Below are 26,216 nucleotides of genomic sequence, written 5' to 3' on the forward strand. Positions count from 1 at the left end.
CCTGACAGCTCTGTGCTTGACAGCTCGCCGACCTCCACCTCCATCGGACCTCCAGGGTCGTGCTTCCCGCCGTCCTCCAGCCTTTTTCCCACTCCATTCTTTCTCTGTCCCGGAAGCCTCGGCCTCCCCTACGACCTCCCTCAGAACCCCATGGCCCCTTCTAGACCTCTCCGACCTCCCCAGGTAAGCGCAGCCCCTCGCCCTGCAGGCCCCATCGGCAGTCCTGGGTCCCCACACCTGCTACCAGGATTCCCAGGCTGCAAAAAACCACAAGTAGTTCATCCCCCCGAGGGCTACCCCTTCTTCGGGACGCTGGCCTCAACATCACATCACCTGCACTCCGTTGGGAGACCCCAACTCACCCCCGCCTCCGCCATCTTCTGGGGCCGGCCCACCGTCCCCCTCCGCCTCTTCCTCCTCCCCTCCCACAACATCTACCGCGTTCCACTGCGCCTGCGCAGCTGACGCGCCGCGGGCCCGCGTTCGGGGCAGAGTAGCTTCCGGTTCCCGCTGGCACTAAGCTAGTTTACCAGTGAGCCGGGGCAACAGTGCTTCCGGTTTGGAGAAACTTGGGACTGGAGGGAGGCGTGACCGGGTAGGTGATGGGAAGCTGCTGGATCTACTGTTTGCTGACCAGGCAGTCGTGGGTTGTGGGGAGTGCCCCGACCCGTGCCTGTGGGCGGAGTAAGGGAATCGTGCACTGACACACGCACCCTCGGCCAGCGAGCCGCCGCCCTCAGCGTGTCCCGCATCTCTGCGGAAGGTTGCAGGCTTTGGGGAGCGGGCGGCCAGGTTCTTCCTGCTGAGGATGCTGGCCCTCAATATCTTTGAACTTTTACCGAGCTTTGATCTCTGTCCTTTATCCTTCCCTAGCAAGTCACAACTTACAGGAGAAGAGCATAGTTGATGTTTCTTGCTCATCACCATTCCACTTTCCATTTAGCGTTCCCCGAGAACGACCAGGTAACGCGGTTTGAAAGGCAGCTGATTTCATAGGAAGGATTTTAGAGGTTTACAGCAAAGTGGAGAGAAGACAAAGCCTTATAACCCCTCTTTTGTCAGTATTATTTCCGTTGAAAGTAAAACCATACTTTTAGAACGTGAACCAATCTTTAGAACAGGAACAAATCTTTGGAGATTGTGCAGATGAACTTTTGTTTTTGAATAAAAATGATGCAGTCAGTGCATAAGCAAGCCATATATAAATGCCAGAAAGCAATCATTTAATTAAAAAGGATTTCTTTAAAAGGCAAAACCAAAATCTTGATTGTATCACATTACTGGCCTATTCCATATATAACCTTTTTGGTGACTTAACCCAAAACATATCATGGATGTGGTCAGATTACAGCGGTCTTAAGGGAAGTTTTAGATGAAATATGAGCCTGAAATAATTGTGTAAAAGTTTTGCAAAGGAGAATCAATTGATTAAACTCCTTTTTTTTTAGAATTAGTAAAGGATGAAATGGATTTTTAATGTTTCTGATCTTTTTATTAGCACACTTATTTCTGAAAAGTGAGAGAAACTAAATTTGCAACAAAGGTCTCTGAATATTTATGTGACCATTCTTGTTTCTTCTAGCCTTTAAATTTAATTTTTGAAGGTTGTTTGTTTATTTTGGTGGGACTGGAGTTTGAATGCAGGGCTTCACACTTTCTTGTAGGTTTTGACACTAGCAAAAAGTGAAGATCTGGGCTAATTATACTGAATATGTGGGAAATGTTTTTAAATGAAAAAAGAAAAGCATCCAGAAATGAGACTGTAACTTTATGGGGATGGAGATCAAACCCAGAGCCTTGTACATGCTAGGCAAGCCCTATAGCACTGTGCTTTCCTAGCTTTTTCCTGGCTCTGTTTAATCCAAAAAAGATCTTACATATCCATCTCATACCTGCTCCAACCCAGGTTTTTCAAACACTTCAAAACTGTCTTCAAGGAAATCCTAATGGAAAATGTTTAACTGACAGAGGCATTTAGTTTAATATTTATTAGTTACGAAGAGGGACAAGACCTGAAAGCCAAGAACCATGTGGCACCAGTTCCTGAGTCTTAACATCCAATGCATCCCCACTGCAATACAAGGAATACAGAGAAATGTAGAGCCATTGTCTTTTTAGGTGTGAGTATAGTTTTCATGGAAGATGTGGGCACTGAAGACAGATATGGTGACACTATGAATTCTGGTGGAAAATAAAAGTTGCAGAAACAGAAAATGAATTATAGAGCCTGGCATGTGGAAAGATATATGGTGAGACATATTAGACCGAATGTCAAGCTCACAAATTTGGATTAAATTTCAGTTATGGAAACATTAAAATTCTAAATCATACATTAGGAATATAAATTAAGAACTTTGAAAAATCATAATAACTTTGGATAACTTTGAAGTTGGAGTAATATGGTCAGTGGGTCACTGGTGAACAATTCTTGAAACCTGAATTGTATTTGGTACTGTGACAGTATATGTCCAATAAATTCATTTTTCCAGGCTTTTATCTTCTTATCTATAAATTAACTATTGGTTCAGATGACTTCTAAGGTCTTTTTACTGATAGAACTATCAGTGATTTGACAATTCTGTGGCTTTTTTCATTAGCCTTATACATTGTTTGGTCCTCCCAACCAAACCAAAAGGTAAGTTAGGAAGCAAAAAAAAATTCTTTAGTTAGCTAATACAAACATCAACAAAAGTTTGTTTGCCTTGTTGAAGTGAGGTACCATGAGAATAACACTTCCAAATTACTGCCTAAAGGTTGATGACCAACTAAGCTTTACAGGAAGTTTCTAAGAACTTTGAACTGGGAAAACTTACCAAATTAAAAATATCCAAAAATTACAAAAATAAAAAGAATGACAATTTTCCTACTCAATATCTAGAATCCGAAGTACTAGAAACTATCCTACTTTTTTTGTTTTTCTTGTTTTATGGTGTTTTGATGTGGGATACTACTGGTTCGTGTTGTGGCCCCAGTATGGTAATGTTGTGGTGGAGCCTAACGGAAAGTAATTAAATCATGGGGGCTCCACCCTCATGAACGGGTCAGTGCTGTTTGGGGTCTGGTAGGAGTAGATTAGTTCTCAGTAGGGCAGGTTGTTATGAGGAAAAAAAGAAAGCAAGCTGGGCCTGGCTGCTTGCTTCCTTACTCATCATGTGAGCTCTCTCTCGCATACATGCTTCCACCAGGATACTACGGATCATGTTGTGATGTAGGCAAAGGCTCTGATCTGAGGCTGAAGTAGTGGGCCCACCTTATAGCAGACTTTCAGCCTCCGAAACTGAGTTGAATAAGACATTTCTTTGTTAAAAAAAAGTACTCAGCCTCAGGTACTTAAGTATAGCAATACAAAACAGACCAAGACAGATACATATAGTTAAGGTACTCAAAAAAGGAATTTTGCCTCTTTGAGATTATAGGATAGGTATTGATCAATCCATTCATCCCTCACCAACTGTACCCTGAGCACCAAGCAGGCACCAGACACCAGGCACTAGACTTACGAGGAAAGCAAAACAGACCAAGGCTTCTCTTGTAAGGCTTACAGTCTAGTGAGGGAAACACAGTAAATGGTAATATATAATTACAAATTGACACAAGTACTATGAAGAGAGAACATCTCTATACTGCAGTGGTGAATAAAGGGGGATACCTAGAGACTTCACACGTGATTTCACATGTGACTTGAAAATTGAGAGGAATCTGCTAAGGACAGGATAAAGAACAAGTGTGAAAGCACAAAAGCTGGAAACTCTTGGTGCCTTCTAGGAATTCAAAGGACGGCAGAGTGCCTTAGGGCGAAGGGTATAGGTTAACAATTCAAAAGGAAGAAGGTTACAAACGGAGGTTGTATAATAACATCATGATTGACTAGGTATTTGCCAGACAGTATGCTAAATTCACTCTCATTTCATGTGTTCAGAATCCCTTTGATATAGAGACTAAATGGTAGTTGAGAAATTAAGGCTAACTTTGCTGATTCTAAACCCTGGCTGTATATTAGAATCATCTATAGATCTATTAATACAAGGTTTATACTATGTATGACATTATTCCAGTGCCTGAGACCCACCCACTGTATATTTTCATTTAACTAGGCTAAAGAGAGGACTGGGATTCTTTTTCCTAAGTTCTTTGTCAATCCTAATGTAGAGCTAATATAGCCTTGAGAATCACTGGCCTTGCCTTAATTTGGCAACTAAATAAGTGACAGAAGAGGCAGAAATTCAACTTACAGCTTTAGATTCCAAAGCCAATATACCTAGCCAATTGCTAGAGCCCTGACAACAATAATAAGCAGGTGCTAGAAACTTCTAAACACCAAGACACAAAGATGAATGGCTCAGAGCTCTTCTTATTTTCAATAAGTGTATAACCTTGTAAGGCAGAAATCTCAGTAAACCGAACTAGGCCAGTTCTATAGACAGACACAAGTCAACTGAGAACTCTCTGCAACATCAAGTATGTTCTATTTTTAACTAGATTGGGTGGAAGGTCACCAATGGCAGGAAATGTAGGCAGTTATTGCAGTTGTCAGCTGAGAGATAGCGCAAGCTTAAGCTGAGATTGGGAAAAGGAGAGGATTGTAAGGGCTTGCTGACCACTGATGTAACAGTGATGAAAAGAAAGAAGCAGAAGATGGCATCAAAGCTTTGAGTTTGAAATACCTTGAACATTCAGGAAGAAATGTCTACTAGAACAATAGGAATGTGTAGCTGGAGCTCAAGTAAGCAAATGGGACTGTAGATAAAGACCTGAAATCTGTTAGGAGATAGTTGAAACCATGCCTTGTATAATGTGTATGCTGTGTATAAAATTTTTCACAGAAGATAATAGAGATAGGGGAGGAAAAATTCCTGACCTCGCTTTGCTATACTACCATTTGCCAATAAAGCTGTTATTTATCTGCAGTGATATTGGACACAGTAAACTCGTGATTATCCATGATGAGTTTTTAATACTTCCCAGACTTTCCCTGCCACATAGAAAATTTGACAGATGATACATAGCAAACCAATTTAAAATATTGGCTAAATATTTGAAAAGAATGCTATATGATGCATTCAGAAATGTAATGGAAATATCCTAGAACATTGTTTCCACACAAATAACTTTTATGTACCCCTAGTTTTGATTTAAATTATTTTGATCATAATTATTTTGATATTACTTAAGCCTCTAAAATAGTTGTAATGTTCTAAACATAAAGTTTGATAGAGAATGCTTAGGTTTAGGCTAATACATAAAACAAAGCATTTGTAAGAGCATAAAATAAGCTTAAAGTTACAGCAATGTAAAAGACGTTTTCTTGAAATTGATTCTCAACATAAATATTGAAATAATTGCTACAGAGTGGGTTGTTTTGAGATAAAACATGTTTTTAATACTGTGTTTTGTGATGGCTCAATTCTTTGACCACTTCTGTCTATACCAAGCCTTTATATAGTCTACCTGACCATTATTTGGCTTTTACTTGGAAGATATTATCCAAGTATTGTATTACTTCCACCTCTAGTTTTTTTTAGAAAAATAACTAATCCAAGACAATTAGAGGCCAGTATTTGTTTGTTTCTTTGTCTGGACAAGGTCTTATTATGTTGCTCAAGCTAGCCTCAAACTCACAATCCTTCTGTCTCACCCTCCCTAGTGCTGGGTTGCAGGCATGCACCACCACACCTGCCTGGCTATAAACCAATCTTAAGAGAAATTGTTTGGCAATATCCTGTAAAAATGTCAACATGATCTAGAACATGCTTATTTTTATGATTATCATATAATTCAGATCACATCATGACAAGATTCTCCAGAGAAATTGTGGACTACTGAGACTACTAAAGATCTACAAATGCTGTTTTGAGGAACACTATCCTAGATGAGTCAGTGTTTTTGATTTTGAAGGAAGCCTTGTAAAATACCTTAATATAAATCTCCAGTTCCCCAAAATGTGTTCCATAGAGTGAATGTTAACAAGCATTAGGCAGTAGGGAAAAATGGAATTCTGTGCTCATTTTTGGTAAGCATTTGATATGAAAAAGTCAAATAGACATTTTCAGTATGGGAATTCTGAGACCTTTAGTATACACACAATTTAACCCATGGAATATTTGTCTTTTTCCCACCTTCAGAGCATTTTCAAGACCAATGTTGACTATGTTTATATATCATTAAATAAATATACCTAGGGGAAGTTTAAGTAATGAAGTTTTGAATTGTTATAGTGAAAGCTATTCATAGAATCATCTACCATCTATCACTCATTATCTACATAGAAAGTAAAAGAATCATTAGGCATAGGACACTATTTTCTGTTCCTTGTATTATGCTCGGTTCATAATTCAGCTTCAATAAATATTTATTGAATTAATATTTTGTTGTATGCTGTAATAGTTAATCCTGATTGTATTGAGAAGCACATAGGAGATTAGCAAGTCACATCTCTAGGTGTGTCTATGAAGACATTTCCAGAGAGAATTAAGTGAATTAATTGAAAAAGGAAGACATGCCCTAAATGTGGGTAACAGCATCCCACAGTCTGGGGGCCCAGATGAAAGGGGAAAAAGGAGAAAGCCAGCCAGCAGAGGTTCACTCATCTCTCTCTTCCTTCTCTCTCTCTCTTTCTCTCTCTCTTTCCCTCCCCCGACCACTTTCCTTCCTTACTGTCCACTGTGAGGTGAAGCACTTCCTTCTCCATGTACTCCAGAGGACATGATGTGCCCCACCACTGCCTTACCACAGGCCCAGAATCAAAGAAAACAAGGACTATACACATAAATAATCCCACCCATTAAATTCTTCATATCAGGTTTTTATCATAGCAATGAGAAAAGTAAAGGAAACATAGCCAAAAGTAGTTGATTCTGTTTGGGTTTCATAATCTAAATAGAGTACGTAGCTGGGGCTCTGGTGGCAGAAATCAGGAAGATCGTGGTTGGAAGCCAGCCTGAGCAAATAGTTCCATGAGACCCTATCTTGAAAAACCCTTCCCAAAAATAGGGCTGGTGGAGTGACTCAATGTGAAGGCCCTGAGTTCAAGCCCCAGTACTGCTAAATAAATAAAGTACATTGCTTCTGGAGAAAAGGCTATAGTCAGAAAACTATTTTTATGTGACAGATTTTAGAACATTTCTATCACACAAAATTCAACTGAAAGTGCTGTATTCATAATTTATATAAATTTAGCCTTCTTAAAATATCAAGGTGGTCGGGAAAAATCAAAAAGTATAGGGGCAGTATAAAGTCATTACCTACCACCTAAAGTATACAATCTCTTTTCATGTGATAAAGACAGACTTAAGTAACTCAAAGAAGCACAGTTTCAGTTTCAGGAAAAAGTTTGATTATGTCATTCTCACCTTTCAGATTGGCAGCAGACTCTTCCATCTAGACATGTCAATTTTAAAAGGCAGTTTGGTTTCTCAGCAAGAATCATGGGTAGGTGGCCTCTAGAAAGTCTGTAACATGTAACATTGGCCAGATTATAATGGCAAACCCTTCCACTGAAAGTAAATAAAATGTAAAAGTACATTTCAAGTATTGTCTTAACATCATCAAAAAGCTGAAATTACAGAGATTAGCAGGCCAGAATCTAAGGGAAGGTGGGACCCAGAGAAGTAACCACAACAAGGAAACGACACTTGGACTGAAATTATTTGCTGATTTGGGAAAGCAAATTCTGTCTTGACAGACTTTTCAGACAAAAGAACCAATATAAAAACCTCAGGGCATGATTAATTTGAGTGAAATCCTCAAATGTAAAAGGTGTAAAAGTACAGCACCTTTGGTATAAGGATAATCAGAAAAAAAATTCTTCCCTACCTACAGTGAGAAATTTTAAAAAATAGAGAATAAGTACCTGTGAAAGCGTAGTCACAAGTTGGCCCTCAAGCAAATTTGCATCCTGCATTCACTTTATGTCAGTACATTCCCAAACTTCCCTTCTACACTGAAACCTACATGTTTTTTACACATATCTAGCCCACATCTAATACATTTTCAAGTAATGCCCTTCATCACATTTCCACAGCTTTTAACTCAATTCTCTTGAGAACGAAAACTCCTCATATCATATTTTCATTTCACTGATTTATAAATTTTATAATTACAATGACATAACTGGCAACAATGGACTCTTGGTGTACTCAGAACTAATGCAGGGGAGAGAAGTACCTGGGACAATGAGCCACAGGTATTGTGTATGTGCTGCACACACGGAGATGATTTTGGTTTCCCTTTAAGTACAGGGTCTTTATTGTACCCATAACAATGGTATGAGGAAGACAGGAGACACTCTGGGAGAGGAAATATTTGCCCAAGATAGTTGTTGAAATAAGATCTGATTCCTAATTCTGTACTAATTTTAAAAAGTAGACTTCATCTTGATCTAAGCATTATGCTTTAGGCTGGAGGAATGGGTCAAATGGTAGAGTGCCTGCCTACCAAGCATGAAGCCCTGAGCTTAAGGCCAGTACTGAAAAACAGATCATGCTTGCTTTATTTATTTATTTGCAGTGCTAGGGATTGAACCCCAGGCTTCATACCTGCTGCTCTACCACTGAACTATACCCCAAGCCTCAAATCTTTTTTAATTATCTAAAAGAAATGTTTTTCTACTGTATTGGTTTAACAGATTCTGAGAAGCTAGGAGATAATTCTCAGTGTATTTATAAATAAGGCTTTCAGATATTTCCTTAATGTGCTTGTAATATTCAATATAAATTATTTGTTTCATAACTCTATACTAAAAATACTCTGAGGTTATCAGCTATTCTGTAGGAATTACAAATGTGAGGTGGTTTCATAATAGAGATGCTTTTGTTCTTGTATCAAATGTTTTCTGCAGTTACTAACCTTAGCCTTACTTCCATTGGTAGCAAACTATAGCACATTTAAACAAAGGAAAATGATGGAGGTGCTTATAAATTGATCCAGTCACAGGTGGGCAAATCCAGCAGAATTCGCATGACTGTATGGCTTCAGTCTAGGATTATTTGCAAAACCAATGCTGGCTACAGAAAAAAAAAAAAACAAAAAACCATGTAGCCAAAAGCAAGAGCTTGGGTTGGTGAGGGGTTTAGGTTTAAACCTCCAAAGCTCTGAAAGAAGAGCACAGTGAGAGGGTATTCACTTTTTTAGTGATGTAACCCTTTTGTGTATTTTGGGACAGTTGTGTTAGGAAGCAGTGCTAAGTCAATAAATAAAGTCAAATGGTCCCTGTAAGACTTAGCATGTATCAAAAAAAAAAAAAAAGACTTAGCATGTATCATCAGGCAACTGATAAACTAAACAAAGCCCAAATGAGGTCACCATGGATGAGCAAGCAAATGCAAAACACAATTCTAACACAAAGTCACTGAGGTATAAAGAATCAGCAGAGTGAGAAGACAACAGGAAAGATTATAGACTATAAACTACTTGTTGGAGAGGCAATGATAGAGACCACAAATGTAGAAGTGCACTAGCTATTAATTATTACAAGGGTCATGCACTGTGAGGTCAAAAGATGTAACAAAGTGTTCTCTAAGGGATTTCCTTCCTGCTCTTTCTCCTGGCTGTGGGACACACCTCTACCCAAACTGAATTCACACATAGGGATTTACATATCTTTCAGCCCCTCCCAAAGGCAGTGTATATGTTCTCATCTCTACATGAAGCTTAATTCTTACTTGTGTAAGATTATTCATTGTTTTTAAGAGCCTCATGGAAGTAGCAGAGAAGTTCCTCTATTTTGGCAATATGAATATATATACTGAACATGTTAATTGACAAAAGCAAAGGATTTCATTTGCTAACAGGTGGAGGGTGCAAATGATCAAATCATTAATTTCCCCCAAAGAAATAAGTATAAAGCCAGGCAATGTGATAGTCATAAAACACATCATAGAAACTCAAGAACTTGGATTTAGATTTATTCTGGGATTTGAACTTGCCCCAAACAGAAGTCTACAAAAAGAATTTCCCATAGAAATAAAATGATGTGAAATGATTTTAAATTTAATCTCCTTAAAATCTGAATAATGTTGCCTTTTTAAAGCTAGGAATTAATGCTTTAGGAATGATTAGAGAAAAATTAAAAGAACTTAGACTTTTCAGAAGCATATCTTAGATTTATAAAATAATTTTACTATTGAACTGTGACAGAGTCATCACCAGAAAAGGCATTCCCAACTGAGAAACAGCGTGTGTAGCTCACCGATCACCCTGTGATTCTTGGGGTATTTGATATTCTCAAAGGATTTATTAAGATGCTCTAGCTTCATCAGTCTCATTGCTCCTCTGTTATTTTAGAGATGCATATAGTTCCTTTCCTGGAAATAGGAGCCCAGTCTTATTTGAGGAAAACTAGACTAGCAGAGGAGAATATGCACAATGTAGAACCAGACAGATCCAGGTTCTGCTCTCTTCTCTGTACTATCAGCTGGATGTTTTTGGGCAGGGTACTTGACATCTCTGATCTTCCATTTTCTCATCATCAAGAGCTTTCTATTGTAAGAAATAATTTAATAAAGTAGTGATAAAAGGTCACAATTTTGTGGATATTACTCTTAATTACTTGGATATTATCCATGACACATGACCTTCCTAGTTCTGTTGAATGCCTTCAGGATTGGAAATTCCTAGCCTCTTGAGGAAAATGCTTTCATCTTTGCATAGTTCCCACCATGAGTTTCTCCCATAGGGTTCAACTGTACTCAGCTTCTTTATGGCTCCTGGCCATTCCTACTCCATTCCATATGACACCCTTAAAATGATAAATCCCCCTCCCCATCCACACTCCCCACAGATTCTTAGCCTATCTAAATGTAAGAGTTTCTTTAGTCATTTTCCATGTAAATGTTATTTTTCTCTCCTTACCACAATGGTTGCTTTCTTTGGTACATGCTTCCAACTGTCAATATCCCCTCCATAGGGCCACTTCCAGAAAAAACACCAGCACTTCCTCATCACACTCTTGTTCTGGAGACTTCCTTTAATGCAATGCCCCATCACAGTAAAATTTTTGGCAGGCACATCCCACTATTAAATTGTATTGAGCTGTTAAGTTTAGGCAACTTTTAAATCTTTTCCATGTACACAAACCACATTTTCTCTATTCTGTTCTTTTATCAGTAAAGTGGAATTCTGGAATGTTTGGATTTTTTTTTTCTGTTGGAGGCAAAGGATAGGTTCCTTTGGATTTTTTTTTTCTGTTGGAGGTAAAGGGTGAGTTCTCTGGTGAATTTATTTTTGTTAAAACCTGTCCATATTACTACCTCTCATGAGCTATTTGGCATGAATTCCACCATTCAGCAAACCAACTCTGTGTCCTGCATCCTCCATCAATATGCTGTTAAGCATCCAGAACATTTTCCAAATCCTTAGACATTTTGGAAACTGTACCACAAGCACAGAGGGCTGTAGTAGTCTCTGGAGGCTTCCCTGTAGGATGACGTAAATTCATTCAGCAGAAGGAGCTCTTTGCTTACAAAGATTCTGACTCTGCCTACTTCCCATGCAGAGTGGCATCTTTAGAAATTGGCACTATCCCTATGGAAATTCAAGCTAAACACTTTGTGTTCATCACCTCATGCTAACTCCTTTGCTGAGGGCTTACAAATCGTCTCTTTTGTGATTTGTTCTAAAAGACACCACAGATATGAAGCCTGCCTACCTGGAGTTCAAAAGACCCACCTCTGTTTAGAGAATAAGACATTTTCCCATTAGCCTACTCTAATTCTGAAAAGTCCTAAAAAAATTATTGACAGTTCTAACTTACCCAAAGTCTTGTTAGTGTCTAGGAAAGGTAACTCATCTAGGTATAAGAAACATCCTTTTTAAATAGCCAGTGCAGTTCCTCTCTTGCCTGGCTTTTACAAACCAGTGTTAGTGCTGCCATCCCTGAATTAAACCAGCTAAGCAGTTCTACTTTCTTCCTCTTATCTGTTAACTTTGTAAGTGTCTGGGACTCCTAGTTTCCTTATCCTTGGAGACATTTCTTCTCCACATATGAAAATGTGCCTTCCATAACTCCATACATCAGTCCTGAACCAATGACATTCATATTGTTCATAGTGAATGTTTACACTCTACAGCCTGACCCATTTCCAGTCTGACTTTATGACTTTGATATTTCGCTTTTCCTTCACTCCTTAGACATTATATTTCTCACACTTTGACTTTGTGTCTTGGTTTCCAAAGAGTAAATGTTCTACCTCAGTGAATAGGCTCTTTTCTTTGAGTGCATACTATTGGGTCTGACATTCACCAGGAGTTCCAGTTATTCACCACTGTGCATCAAACCAGGTATTAGATGAATTGCTTCTCCTATCACACAGCACCCCCTCTGCCATATTCTGTTAGCTAACAGATCACTCACATAGTCTCAGATTCAAAGAGAGGAGACAGACTCCTCCCTGCAATGGAAAGAGAGCCGAAAAACTTGTAGTCAAGTTTTAAAAACACTACAGTAGGATTAGCAGAGCTTGGCCAAAGGAGTGCAAGCTCCGTACACTTTAGATCTTTGTTATTTGTTCTTCTTCCACATCAGTATAAACTTCCTTTCACTGACTGAGCATTTCTCATCCAGGTCACTTCATTGTGGACATTAGTATCTAGTATTTTAACAGACTTATGTCTCTGTTCTATCTTTAAACATGATTGCTTGTCATTTTCTTAAATTCATCAGAGAACATCCTTTGAATCCATGCCATTTTTATCAGGCACTCCTCCATTGCTTCTACTCCACTGCATTGCCAAAAATTAAACTTTGCAAATATTTCATTCCTTTTCTTAATATTCCTATAAATGGAATGTTACTTCTCTGTCTGAATAATCCACTTTACACACATGCATACATAAACTAGACATTTGCATTTGGCTAATGCTTGTCACTCTTTCTTAGGCTGAAGAAGCTGTGTTGAAGTAGTTAAAGGTTAGACGGATCTGAGTTTTCATCTGTTGTCTCTAACTGTCTGTGTAATCTTGAGAATATTATTTTACCTCTTCAAACTTCAGTGACTTTCATGTGATAAATGGGGTCAACTGTGGAATTAAATAAAAGAATATATGTCAAGAATTGACTACATGGTAGGCAATCATTAATGGTATCTCTTAAAATTATCTGTCTCATGTCCTTTTAACTGAAAATTGCAAAATCATCTTACTCTGTGCTTCTGTTCTGCATTAAACATCCCCAACAAATGACTTTAGAATACCACATGTTCTTTGTTAGCTGTTGCATCTGTTTTTGCCTAGTTTTATCAACAATTTTAGTAAAATTTACTAGAGTCATCACATTCATTCATTCTTTCTCTTTTGTAAACTTTCTAAACCTAGCTAGATAAGAAAGCCCAGAAGCCCATCATAGATAAAACACTGCTTCTATATTGAACAACTTGATGTCAGAGCCAAGACTGACTGTTGTCTGAATTTCTTTCTGCACACAGCTCCACAACACCTTCCTACAGAGAAGCTGATGTCGAGGAATGTTGCTTGTCCAGAATGATTGCAGTGCTTGCAGGTGTATAATTAGTTACTAGTCAGTGTGTAAATACTCTGTAAATTGCTTTATTTGTTAATGTGAAGAGCTCTGCAGAAATCGGAGGTATTATAGGAACCAGGGCTGAACATGGGAGATAAGGCATTGTGGGAAAGAACAAGTGAGTGAGGCATCAGTGTGTGTCGTGTATCCCTCTGCTGGGATGAAGTGTGTAAGTTCTCCCTCCTCATTTTCTAAGAACATCAACTCCCCTGGGTGAATAATTTAAAGGACAAATTACCACTCTTCTAGGTACCAAGGCAAGCCATAGCTAAAATTAAATTAAATCATAAAGCCCTATAAGAAACTTGAGGGAAGAGTCAGAAATATAAGACCAAGGGAATCCAGAGCTAAGCATGAAATATTAGAGCAACGCCCTTGCCTTCCTGTGCTGATGAAGTGAAAAGCTGAAAACCACCCTGTACAGACTTAAAGGACCACTCAGATAGCCATTGTTAAGTACTTGGCAGTGGCTATTGGAACGATTTCAATTCCAGTGGGGTATTGGAGGGAGGGATGAGAAAGAACACTAGATCAACTTCATGTTCTTGCCCTGCAGCTAACTAGGTAGATGACCTTGAGTCAGTCACTACCCAGTCTAGCCCTTTGCTTCCTTTATTTCCAGGTTGAAATAAATAAAATCAGAGTTTGTGAATATGCATTTTTCCCTATCAGCTCAAAGATCATCATGAACTAATAAAAACATATAAATTTGTCAATTAAAATATGGAAAGCCCATTATCTCTTTGCAGAGAACTAGCTCTAGAGCCATGCCGTTTCCCCATATTCAGAAGTAAGAGGCCAGGAGATTCCCGGGAAACTTTAGAAACAGAAGACTGCACAGTTTGGCACTACGACACTGTGTCTCCACACTGTTCTTTCCTGAGTGTTTACGTGGTGGCTTAGAGAGTTGGTACAGGAGTCAAGAAGCACTTCAAATGACCCAGATTGGCTTCTGAGAAGAGAACTCCACATGCTTGTCTGGAAAGAAAACTCCAAACACCTGGTCATGCTGCATCAATGGAATGAGGAAGGATTAGGAACTGGTTCTTTTATTTGATCAGTATAAAGCAAGGATCACTTTGCTTTGGCAAACAGCTTGGTAGCCATTCTGCTGCCAATGTGGCATGAGGCTCTAAAACAGAGTAAAAGCCTACAAAGTAGATGTTTTCTAGGGTGCTAAGGATTAGGACATTGGAAAACCTGGGGCATGTACCAGGTCCAGCATATTAAGCTTAACTTTGTCAATGTTACCTAAGCCTGATTAACGTTTATTGCCAAGACAATATCATTGGAACAGAGGGGGGAAAAGTCCTAAAATTCAGCAATGTCCTCACCTCTTGACCTACTAGGTTTACATGGGTATGGGCCGCAGTAAAGGCCACATCTCAAAAATGCTCACCTAACTGGAGGTGCCCAGATCTTTGGATTTTTATTGGCCAGGGAAATTTCAACAGGAATAGAAAAGAGGAAGAGAGAGTATCAATTATCCACTACCACTAGCATTTCATAAAAGGATAATTTAATACCAAAACAACAAAAAAGGACCCTATCTCAGAATATAGGATAGCCCTTTGCATTGCTTTAGTTTATTCTTGGATTTACTCACTACTTTGCGCTTTACTTTTAGTAGTCAGAGGTTAGTGAAAAACTTCATCCTCAGCTATAATTATCTTTTGACCCGCATTTGGAAGTTCTGATTTTTGTAAGATACACTTAGGATTAGAAAGCATCTTTCTCTGACAGTTGCAATACTTAACTTCCTTAAGGCCCAAATTGAAGCCCTTTCCACTTGCTTTTCCTGATTATCTGTGACCATGACAGTCTCTACTCTGAATTCCTACAGTACTTGCACTTTTAATATATAATCAACCATTTGTATTTGATGGAAAAAGTTTTGAAATTTAGAATGCTTAAAGATAATAGTTTCATTTTTTAGTAAATGTCTAAAAGTTTTATTGCAGAGACAACCACTGTATTATTAAACATATCTAAAGAAAATCCCAGTTTAGGAAAGAAAGAAAAACTATATGGAACTCTAGAACAGATATGCTTCATCCAGTGTTCAAAATGTGTCTGAGATTGGCTGAAGTCTTTTGAGACTGACAGTATAGAATCCAATCTCTATTTTGGGCACTTGGCTATATGCTGAAAATTTCCAGAATTTCACCAAGAAAGGGACATTAGACTGTGGACATTGCTGTTGTTCCTTCCCTTTACAACACTAAGCATCAGTGACCACTCCCCTCCATCTTGTTTCAAATGGTCCCTTATCCTCATTTAGACAGAATAACAGAATCCTAGGTAATAGAAATTTGCCTTACAGGTCATCCAGTCTACGCACTTGTGTAACAAAGGAGTACCTATGACCCCATAAATGAAGAAATGTACTCCAAATTCCAAGAGAAATGGATTAGAGTTGAGATTCCTACCAAGATGTGTGAGCTTGTAGGTATTTTAAAGTATAATAGTCTTCTATTCCCATATCCCCAGATATGCAGTACACTAGCCATTGGTACAACCCAGAAATTAGTTTAAAAAGTCGTATTTCAGCTGAGCACAGCAGTACACGCCTATAATCCCAGTTACTTGGGAGGCTGAGGTAGGAGGACCACTGCCAATGCCAACCAGGGAAAAGGGCCTATCTGAAAAACAAACTAGAAGAAAAAGGACTGAGCATGAAGCTCGACTGATAGAGCACAGGACCCTGAGTTCAATTTCAATCGCCAGTACTGAAAGGAAAAAAAAGGCTCATTTCCACTATTTCACTGGACACTCCTTTCTGATTCCTTTTTACTCTTCACAATTTCTTCTCCCCCCTTTTTTTTGCAGTTATTACTCCTACCGTCTTCTCTCTCTCCACTTGGCCCTACTCCCAAACTCATTAGGTCTTTGGGAAAGGCTATAATAACTCATCAGCACAATGTAAATTTCTCATCATCCTTCTTGTGGAGTGATTGTTGTGGGCCAAACATTGGGTTTGTCTTTGCTTAATGTATAGTTTTACAAAGTAGAAAGAAAGAAGCTAAAAATTGACTTTGTATTCGAGGGGCAATGGAGTCTTCCTGTTTCCTTGAAATCACCAAAGGTATGCAGTGGTTTCTTCTCAAATCAGCCAAACTTCAGGGCTGGAACTCTGCCTTTCTTTTGTCTCTCTGCCACAATTACCAGAGTAGCAGATATTTAGAAACATTTACAAATCTATGCTGACAATGTAATGGATCCCTCTTCATTTTCTTTTTCAGGGCTGGTCTTTTCTTCCTCAACAAAAACTAAAGTCTTAACCTTAGTGCTTAAATACATGTTTGAAATATTTTTAACATTTTTAGATGTTATCTCCAAACCACTTATACCTAACCCTGGAAATGAGAACTCCCATCTCTGGAATAAATTTGCTCTATGCTCTTTGCCAATGCTCTAAACTTGTCTGGCCCACAAGTTTTCATATTTGTGAAACACAAAGATTGTTCTTAATAGAGACGGAGGTATTGGAGGGTTGGGACCACACCTTTTAATCTTCTGTATGTTACCGTATAGAGCCTTGTCTCGGGCTCTGCCCACGCAGATGCTCAGGAAATGCTTGCTAACTGAACATTTTTATGATCACTAGTAGAAAGACAGCATAAATGCAAAACACGATTTTTCCCTTGCCCCGAGTTACCCAGGAGCATCATACTCATTCAGAGATGACCACATTTCAGAAAGTAGGTCTCATAAAACATACAATTTAATGAAGCCATCTGGGAAGATGATAGTCACATAAATGCAAGATATTGATATTATCTGACTACTTGGGGAAATACCATGTAAATGAAGGCACAATCCAGCTCCATAATTCAAATCCAGTATTGATGTACAAGGTCTTTGGATAATAGATTTTATAGATTGATAATTGTCACAGATCTGAGGCTACTTTTCTCCCCTCCTTTGCAATTTTGCTGTTTTTGCGGTAATACTTTATTTTACTTTTTGGAAACATCTTTTTTCTTTTCAACAGGAATTTATCATTGTTAACTGAGTCTTAAAATAGATTTTACATGTGCGTTTACTGTTTTTTTTTTAAGGGTTCTCTTCTTTTGAAGCAAGAAATGATGCAAATAACACAGGCACTTCTTTCCTTGCTTGAATAATTATGTAGAGTATTGTTCAGTTATTCAGCATCCCAGTTGATTCAGTTGCTTTCTTTTCTTCTGTAATCTTCTAGAAATAACGTATGTTCTACTTTTGATGTCCTGAAGACTGTTCTTGAAGGAACTACCCAGCGCTGCATATTCCTTGTTAACCAATGTTCCTTCCTTTCTCTGAAAGACAATTACTAAAACAACACCAAGTTCAGTCATATCAGTAATCACACCATGATAATATCCAGCTAACTTTGGCACTCTCCATCTTTTATATATTCTGAGAAAGGAATGAAGCATTCCCTCTACACCGTCTTATGATCTCGGATGAAGAAATTACCATTAGCACTGAGATAGCAGCTGCCACCACTGTGTGAACCAAAGTTCTAGGTTCCTCACAGTATTTTCAGGAAAGAATGGGATCCAATATTTGAACACACCTTCCTGAAACACCAAATCCATTTGGCCCAGGCTATCCCCACCCAACTCCTCACTAAATACTCACCAATGATACACACTTACATTCTTCCCAGAAGTGGTTGGAGTTCATGGACAGTGTGTGTGTGTGTGTGTGTGTGTGTGTGTGTGTGTGTGTGTGTGTGTGTGTGTTCGGTCTTCTGATCCCAGGAGCCGTAAGCAATGTTAGCTTTGAGAATGTGTATATCAGGAGGCAGAGGTACAGAGGCAGAGAGATTATTATGCATATTTTGCCTGACTGCTGACTGGGGTGTATGGGATGCACAGGGAGCTGGCAACATGTCCTTGCTCTTAAAACCTTTAATCCTTTTCTTATTAGATACTGATATTGAAGAAACTTCTTTTCCCATTGCTCATCTTCTTGCATCCCTAAATTGTAGCCTAGAAGCAAGTTGTCCAGAGGTGAGGCTGAGACTCACAGGGAAGTCTGCATGCTCAGAAGTGGGGCAAGAAGAATCTACCAGCCTTTGTTCTCCTTGGCTCTGCCAGATGCTGTCATTTTTAGCCCTGATGGAACAAAAATATGCTAAGTTTCAGTTTAATGAGAAGGGTGGCTGCTCTAGAGTCTTGGAAGCTGCTCATAGATTTTATACACACATCTGTTGATATTCTCAACAATACTCTTAATTTTGAGTCTCAAGGGTTTTTTCCTCATGCTGCAAAACATGATACTATATTGCAAAGTTGATGACAAAAAATGGTCTGAACATCCCAAAGAACTGGAACTCTGACTCCAGAGAGAGCAAGTATAGAAATGGTCCCATTAAAATAGCCGATGGTATTATGAGAAAACCTGCAGATTTGTGCAAATAAAAAACACATGTATGGGAAAAGCTTTTTCATAAAACATCAGGCAATCATGATAACCAAATGTTTATTTTTCAAAGATATTCTTATTCAGAGAAATTGGGCCTTCAGATAACTGCATGTTTTCTTAGCTAATGTTGGTGCATTCAGTGCTATTTATCACTATACAAGAACACAGTAGTGTGCAAGTCTTCTCCTTGAGACTCAATATTAGTGAGATGAGATTTTCCACATGGAAGGATTAAAGGAATATTGATTCACACTGTAAAATACTCTTAAAACTCTTTCCCTAATATCTGAAGTTTTGTGAGTGAAAAAGATGCTACAAAATAACCAAGAGGCTTTTTGTAGTTAATTGGGGGTTAGACATACTAACAAAAGACTTAAGGTTTGAACCTGGAAAGAGCTGATAAAACATTTCCTACACAAAAAGCAAAAACCATTCTAAACACTTTCCCTTAAGTGTTTTTCTGTAAACATCAAAAATATTAAACCGATATAGGGCTTTATACTCTATCATTAAAACATTTGGGAAATTTAGAGTCAAAAGTAGATTTTTTAAATTAAATTGTTTTTATTATTTTGTCTTCATAGCAAAACATTCAGACTATATGGGAAAAAACAGAGGAAAAAGAAAAAATCATCCATAATCCTATACTCACAGAGATAATAAATATTATCATTTCTGTATGCACTTCCAAATATTCTTATGTATGTACCCAGTTAACATATGCTTTTTAATTAAAGTGGAATTATATGAGGAGTACAGCTATTTAGTGGATGTGTAACTTACATAATTTTGCTTATCCATAATACAGACTTAAATTAGTGTAGTGTCCCCCAAAACTTCTTGTCCACCTAGAGCCTCAGAATGTAATCACATCATAGATGATTAATGAATATAAAGTGGTCCACAACTTTTGATCATGTATCTCAGTCATTTTTAAAAAGTTGCACAGTATGGAGGCTCCTCAAAAACTAAAAACAGAACTACCATATGACCCAGTAATACCACTCCTGGGCATATATCTGAAGGAATGTAAGTCAGGATACAATAGAGACACCTGCACACTCATGTTTATTGTAGCACTATTAACAGCCAAGTTATGAAAAGAGCCCAGGTGCCCTCCAACTAATGGAAAGGTTAAGAAAATGTGATACACACACACACACACACAGAGAGAGAGAGAGAGAGAGAGAGAGAGAGAGAGAGAGAGAGAGAGAGAAAATGCAGTATTACTCAGCCATAAAGAAGAATAAAAGTATGTAGTTTGCCAGTAAATGGATAGAACTGGAGATCATCATGTTAAGTGAAGTAAATTAGGTTCATAAAGACAAGGGTCACAGATTTTCATTCATATATGGAAGATAGATCCAAAAGATAAATGTATACACAAATGCAAACATGATCATATATATAAATATAGAGGACATGTTTGCAATAGTGGGACTGTTTGAGGAGACTAGGAAGGAAGAAGAGGAAAAAAGAATGTTAGAGAGTGAATAATATTGAAATACATTGCAGATTTAGGAAGGTGACATAACAAAAGGTACTGAAAACTGTTGAGTAATAGGGGGCAGGGAGGAAGGGTAAGGGAAAGTAATGGGGTTAATCTGATTAAAGTACAATGAATTCATGGGTGAAATACTATGGCGAAACTCCTTTGAACAATGAACATACACTGTAAAAAAAATGAAGGACATGAATGTAAAAGAGGTCCTGATAGGCGATAGGTACTATTGGGAAGAGAAAAGTGAATGGAGAGGGTAAAGGAGGGTGAATATGGCCAATGTACTTTATAGGCTTATGAAAGTAGAACAATGAAACCTGTTGAAATCATTTTAATTATGGGGGAGGGCAATAGAGAGAATTATGGTGTGTGTGAACCCAACCAAGGTGCATATATGGAAATGTCATAGTGAAACTCCTCCACAACTAATATATGCTAATAAAATTTTTTTAAAGTTAAGTTAGCAGTCTGCAAAAACCTGAAACTAGATCCATGTATATCACCCTATACCAAGATTAACTCAAAATGGATCAAGGATCTTAATATCAGACCCCAAACTCTAAAGTTGATACAGGAAAGAGTAGGAAATACTCTGGAGTTAGTAGGTATAGATAAGAACTTTCTCAACGAAACCCCAGCAGCACAGCAACTAAGAGACAGCATAGATAAATGGGACCTCATAAAGCTAAAAAGCTTCTGTTCATCAAAAGAAATGGTCTCTAAACTGAAGAGAACACCCACAGAGTGGGAGAAAATATTTGCCAACTATACATCAGACAAAGGACTGATAACCAGAATATACAGGGAACTTGAAAAACTAAATTCTCCCAAAACTAATGAACCAATAAAGAAATGGGCATGTGAACTAAACAGAACTTTCTCAAAAGAAGAAATTCAAATGGCCAGAAAATACATGAAAAAATGCTCACCATCTCTAGCAATAAAGGAAATGCAAATTAAAACCACACTAAGATTCCACCTCACCCCTGTTAGAATAGCCATCATCAGCAACACCACCAACAACAGGTGTTGGCGAGGATGCGGGGAAAAAGGAACCCTCTTACACTGTTGGTGGGAATGTAAACTAATACAACCACTCTGGAAAAAAATTTGGAGGCTACTTAAAAAGCTGGACGTCGATCTACCATTTGATCCAGCAATACCACTCTTGGGGATATACCCAAAAGACTGTTACTCCAGAGGCACCTGCACATCCATGTTTATTGCGGCACTATTCACAATAGCCAAGTTATGGAAACAGCCAAGATGCCCCAGCACTGACGAATGGATTAAGAAAATGTGGTATCTATACACAATGGAATTTTATGCAGCCATGAAGAAGAACGAAATGTTATCATTCGCTGGTAAATGGATGGAATTGGAGAACATCATTCTGAGTGAGGTTAGCCTGGCTCAAAAGACCAAAAATCGTATGTTCTCCCTCATATGTGGACATTAGATCAAGGGCAAACACAACAAGGGGATTGGACTATGAGCACCTGATAAAAGCGAGAGCACACAAGGAAGAGATGAGGATAGGTAAGACACCTAAAAAACTAGCTAGCATTTGTTGCCCTTAACGCAGAGAAACTAAAGCAGATACCTTAAAGCAACTGAGGCCAATAGGAAAAGGGGAACAGGTACTAGAGAAAAGGTTAGATCAAAAAGAATTAACCTAGAAGGTAACACCCACGCACAGGAAATCAATGTGAGTCAATGCCCTGTATAGCTATCCTTATCTCAACCAGCAAAAACTCTTGTTCCTTCCTATTATTGCTTATACTCTCTCTACAACAAAATTAGAAATAAGGGCAAAATAGTTTCTGCTGGGTATTGGGGGGGGGAGAGGGAGGGGGCGGAGTGGGTGGTAAGGGAGGGGGTGGGGGCAGTGGGGAGAAATGAACCAATCCTTGTATGCACATATGAATAATAAAAGAAAAATGAAAAAAAAAAGAAACTCCTCCACAACTAATATATGCTAATAAAATTTTTTTAAAGTTTCACCACAAGCCCCCAATACATGCATATGTATTTATAAAGCATTAGTGTATACTACTACACTATATGCACATTATAAAGCAATCTAAAAAAATAGAAATTTCAAAGGGAGGAGGTAAATTTTAAAGTTTGAGCATTTTCTTTGCATATTCTAATGGATCATCTTGAACATCCCTTACCCTGAGGTCATATATCCCACTTCAAAGGTTCCTGATGATGCAATATTCTTAGCTGAACGATGTTCTAAAACAGGATGAACTTAGGGATTTGATGATCATCCAGTTGCACATGGAGGCTGGTAGAGTGGCTCAAGTGCCAGAGCAACTGCCTAGCAAGAGTAAGGCTCTGAGTTCAAACCACTAAAATAAAAAAAAGTGGACAATTGCACATGGAACAAACAAGAAAAGTAATTCTAAAGGACACAAGGGTCTGTCTGGTACAAATTACTTCTTGTAACTGACTTTCTCATTTCTTTGGATTTGATTCAAAGGGGGTCCCTGCATAAAAACTTCTGGAATTTCCAGGTAGAACTGACAGCTGCTAGGCTTGAAGTCCCCTCTTACTACACAGACATACAGCATAACATTTATAACACTCGATTACATTTATTGGTTGCAGTACCTGTCTCACATTTTGCCCATCAGCCCCTCAAAGACAGGGATAATGTCATTTTCTTCATAGCTTTACTGGCATTTGTTATATAGTAGGTACTTAATAAATACGAAGTCAATGAGTTCACAAAACAGATAGCAATACAGCAAACAAAAATTAGGATGTCTCAGAAGCACACAAAAGAATAAAAAGAAAATGACACATGGCACTAACAGAGCTTTTTCAACGTATGATTGTGTTTAATTAGATTGTAATGTCTGACTTGTTTGCAGCAAATTTCACAGACGTTCCCAGTGAATCCTCCAGACAATTCAATGGAATTCATGGCTGTTTCGCTCCTTTGCACAGCTCTTCCTCTGCTCTACAGAGGAAGGGAGCGAGCCTGTATTGGGATGTTTATGTGCTCACTAATCGTACATTTGTTTTCCCACTAAGCTCAGTCCTGCCTGCCAAGAATAGTTCAAGATGGCAATCATTTTCATGCTTGCAGTCAAACAAAGGCTCCAAGAGGATATAAAAGAAGGGAACAAAGCCAGAAGTTTAACATTGAAAATAACGAGGAAAAAGAAGAAGGAAACAAGTTTAAATACCTTGCTCCTCATTTTTTGCTAACCTATCTCAGCATTTTATTACCCATGCTCACCTACGTTTGCTTGGCCTGTTGGGGATGGGGTGGAGCACCTAGGCTTTAGCTACAATAAATAAGAAGACTCAATTCTACCCTTCTTGATATCCCTCGAGAGTCATTTGAGTTTTAAAATCTCTGTCTCCTATTCCCCCTTTGGTATGTCAGTCATACTAACTTGAAGCCACAACTAGCAACTGTTAGTGATATTTATTTCCACATTTGTTTCCCTAAATTGTTGTTTTTCCAAAATGAGTTTGATGACATGCTCATAGACACCCCATGGAAAAAGCTTCTGTGGTCAAAAGTTGGGGAAATTTATGGTTACACAAGTTAGAAAGATCACTTCTCATACCCTTTAATTTGCCGATGGCCCTTGTCAATCTCCAAAAGGAAGTATGGTTTATACCACAAACCCTCTTTCTTGGGAATCATTTATACAGAGTAGAATTCTGACACTTTAAGCAGGTTACCCTTCAGACTTAAGGGCCTTGGCTTACACTGGGAGCTTATGTCATCTAAGACACAGATATTGAGGACTATCTTGATCACTTGGATTGGGGTGCAATTCTAGAATACACGGAGAAAACAACATAAAGACTCTCTCAGTTGTGCATATGGCTGTATTATCATTTTTCCTGTAGGCTGACATCTCTGTATTCTGGAACCTGAAATATGAATCCTGAGAAAAGAGACTAGAAAAATAGCCTGGAGGGAAGGACTCAAATTGGTCTTCACAGTTTTAATATACAACTCATGACCTGACTTATGTATAGAAACCTTAGTGACTGCTTGGCAAAAGTGGAAATGCCCTTCCTTCTTATTTAGCTTCATGTAGAGGCCCATTTTTATTCCCACTCACCCAGACACAGAGCCTATTATCACTGTAGTTGGATTTACTCTGTGTTCCCACCAAAAATGTCCTCTCTCCACCTAATTTCTACAGTCTTCAATCTTGCTGATACTACATGAAGTCTTCTCTCTCTACCCACCCGCTGTAATACTCCCTCATTTTTCTGAAGACCACAGTACTTAATGCTTTTATAAGGAGTCAGCAAAGTATGGTTCTCTGACAGAATCCAGACTTCCATCTATTTTGGAACACAGATATATCCATTTCTTTGCATATTGTCCATGCTGCTTTCTCACTACAATGGCAGAACAGTGTACTTGAGACAGAGAACATAATCAGAAAGTCTAAAAAATTTACTATCTGTCCTTCACAAAGAAAGTTTTCTCAGCCAGGTGTGGTGGTGCACATCTATAATTTCAGCTATTCAGGAGGTGGAGACAGAAAGATAGCAAGTATGAGGTCACACTGGGCAAAAAGTTAGTGAGACCCTAGCTCAGAAACAAAATGCAGCATGGTGCAGTGTCTGTGCCTATAATCCTTGCTCCTTGGGAGGATTGTGGTTCTAGGACAGCTCAGGCAAAAAGTTCATAAAACCCTGTCCTTAACAGTAGCTGAGGACAGAGGCACACAGCTGTCATTCTAAGCTACACTCAAGATGGGAAGCTTGAAGTTCCAGGCCAGCCTGGGCAAAAAAGTTGTGAGACCCCCATCTTAATAGAAATAAGTTGGGTTTGGTGGTACATGCCTGTCATCCCAGCAAGAGTGGGAAGAGCAAAATAAGAGGATCATATTCCAGGCTGATCTGGGCAAAAAGCAAGACCCTATCTCCAAAATAATCAGAGGACAAAGGACTAGAGGTGTAGCTCAGGTAGTAGAGCACCCACCTACTCAGGGCTCAAAGCCCAAAGTTCATAACCCCAGTACTGCTGAAAAAAAGAAAAAATAGTACCACCAGAAAAAAAAAAGAGTTTTAAACCCCTGAGAGCAAGGTCTATGGTTTGGACTTCTTGTATTGCTGTAATACCTAGCACAGAATAGGTTATTATATAAACTAGCAAACTCATTGATTTTTCTTTTTTTACTGATTTTTTTTGAAAGAGGTTGTTACCCAAAATTTTCCATAAGATGTTGGGATGCCAAAAAAAGAGAAAGTAAAAATGTCATGTCATTGACATTTCAATCTAGTGGCTTCAAGTTGTCCCTAAAAATAAATAAACCTCAAATGGATAGCTGCACATTTCTCTATGGTAGCAGGAAAATATTGTCCTTTTTGGACAAAATACATCCTCTTAATACTTTCCCCCTATACTGTGTACTGATTCCAACTGCCCTAAAGTAGTCGTAACTTCTCACCCTGCCCACAATTCCCCCCCACACATGCTTAATACGCTTCTGAAGGGCTCTATGTATCCTAGCAGACAGAAAATGAATAGAGCAAAAATCGACCGATAAGGTTCTCCAATGGCCATCAGACCAATACTTCTAATGGCTACTCCAAATCCTGGTCCAGTTCCATGCATCTGGGTGGAATGACTGGCTTGGTTGAGACCTCTCTTCCCCAGCAGTCCTGCTCTCAGTGGCCTGTCAGGTTAGTCCTGTGTGTTGCTTACATAAATAAGCCTCTAGGGGCAAGGAACAATTTGCAAGGCTACAGTGTCCATTATGAAGGACTCCTCAACAAACATCTGTCAGGGTCAATGAA

General features: G+C 38.6%; 2 protein-coding genes across 5 annotated transcripts in view; one reads left to right on the top strand and one right to left on the bottom strand.

Moving 5' to 3' along the window:
* Positions 1 to 26,216, top strand: part of Ccdc93 (CCC complex scaffolding subunit CCDC93) — a 175,226-nt gene that overhangs the window by 31,806 nt on the left and 117,204 nt on the right. The window lies entirely within an intron of this gene.
* Positions 1 to 26,216, bottom strand: part of Insig2 (insulin induced gene 2) — an 82,496-nt gene that overhangs the window by 20,174 nt on the left and 36,106 nt on the right. Inside the window, exon 1 of one of the 4 annotated variants that reach the window (XM_074070575.1) lies at positions 7,350 to 7,430. The exons of 1 other annotated variant lie outside the window; for it this stretch is intronic. The gene's annotated coding sequence lies outside the window, so the exon portion shown is untranslated. Of the gene's footprint in view, positions 1 to 333; positions 457 to 7,349; positions 7,431 to 26,216 lie in introns of those variants that run through there. 2 more of the 4 variants (XM_020185884.2, XM_020185885.2) reach the window with 2 other exon arrangements.

This window comes from Castor canadensis, chromosome 4, assembly GCF_047511655.1.
Source record: "Castor canadensis chromosome 4, mCasCan1.hap1v2, whole genome shotgun sequence".
Classification (NCBI taxonomy): domain Eukaryota; kingdom Metazoa; phylum Chordata; class Mammalia; order Rodentia; family Castoridae; genus Castor; species Castor canadensis.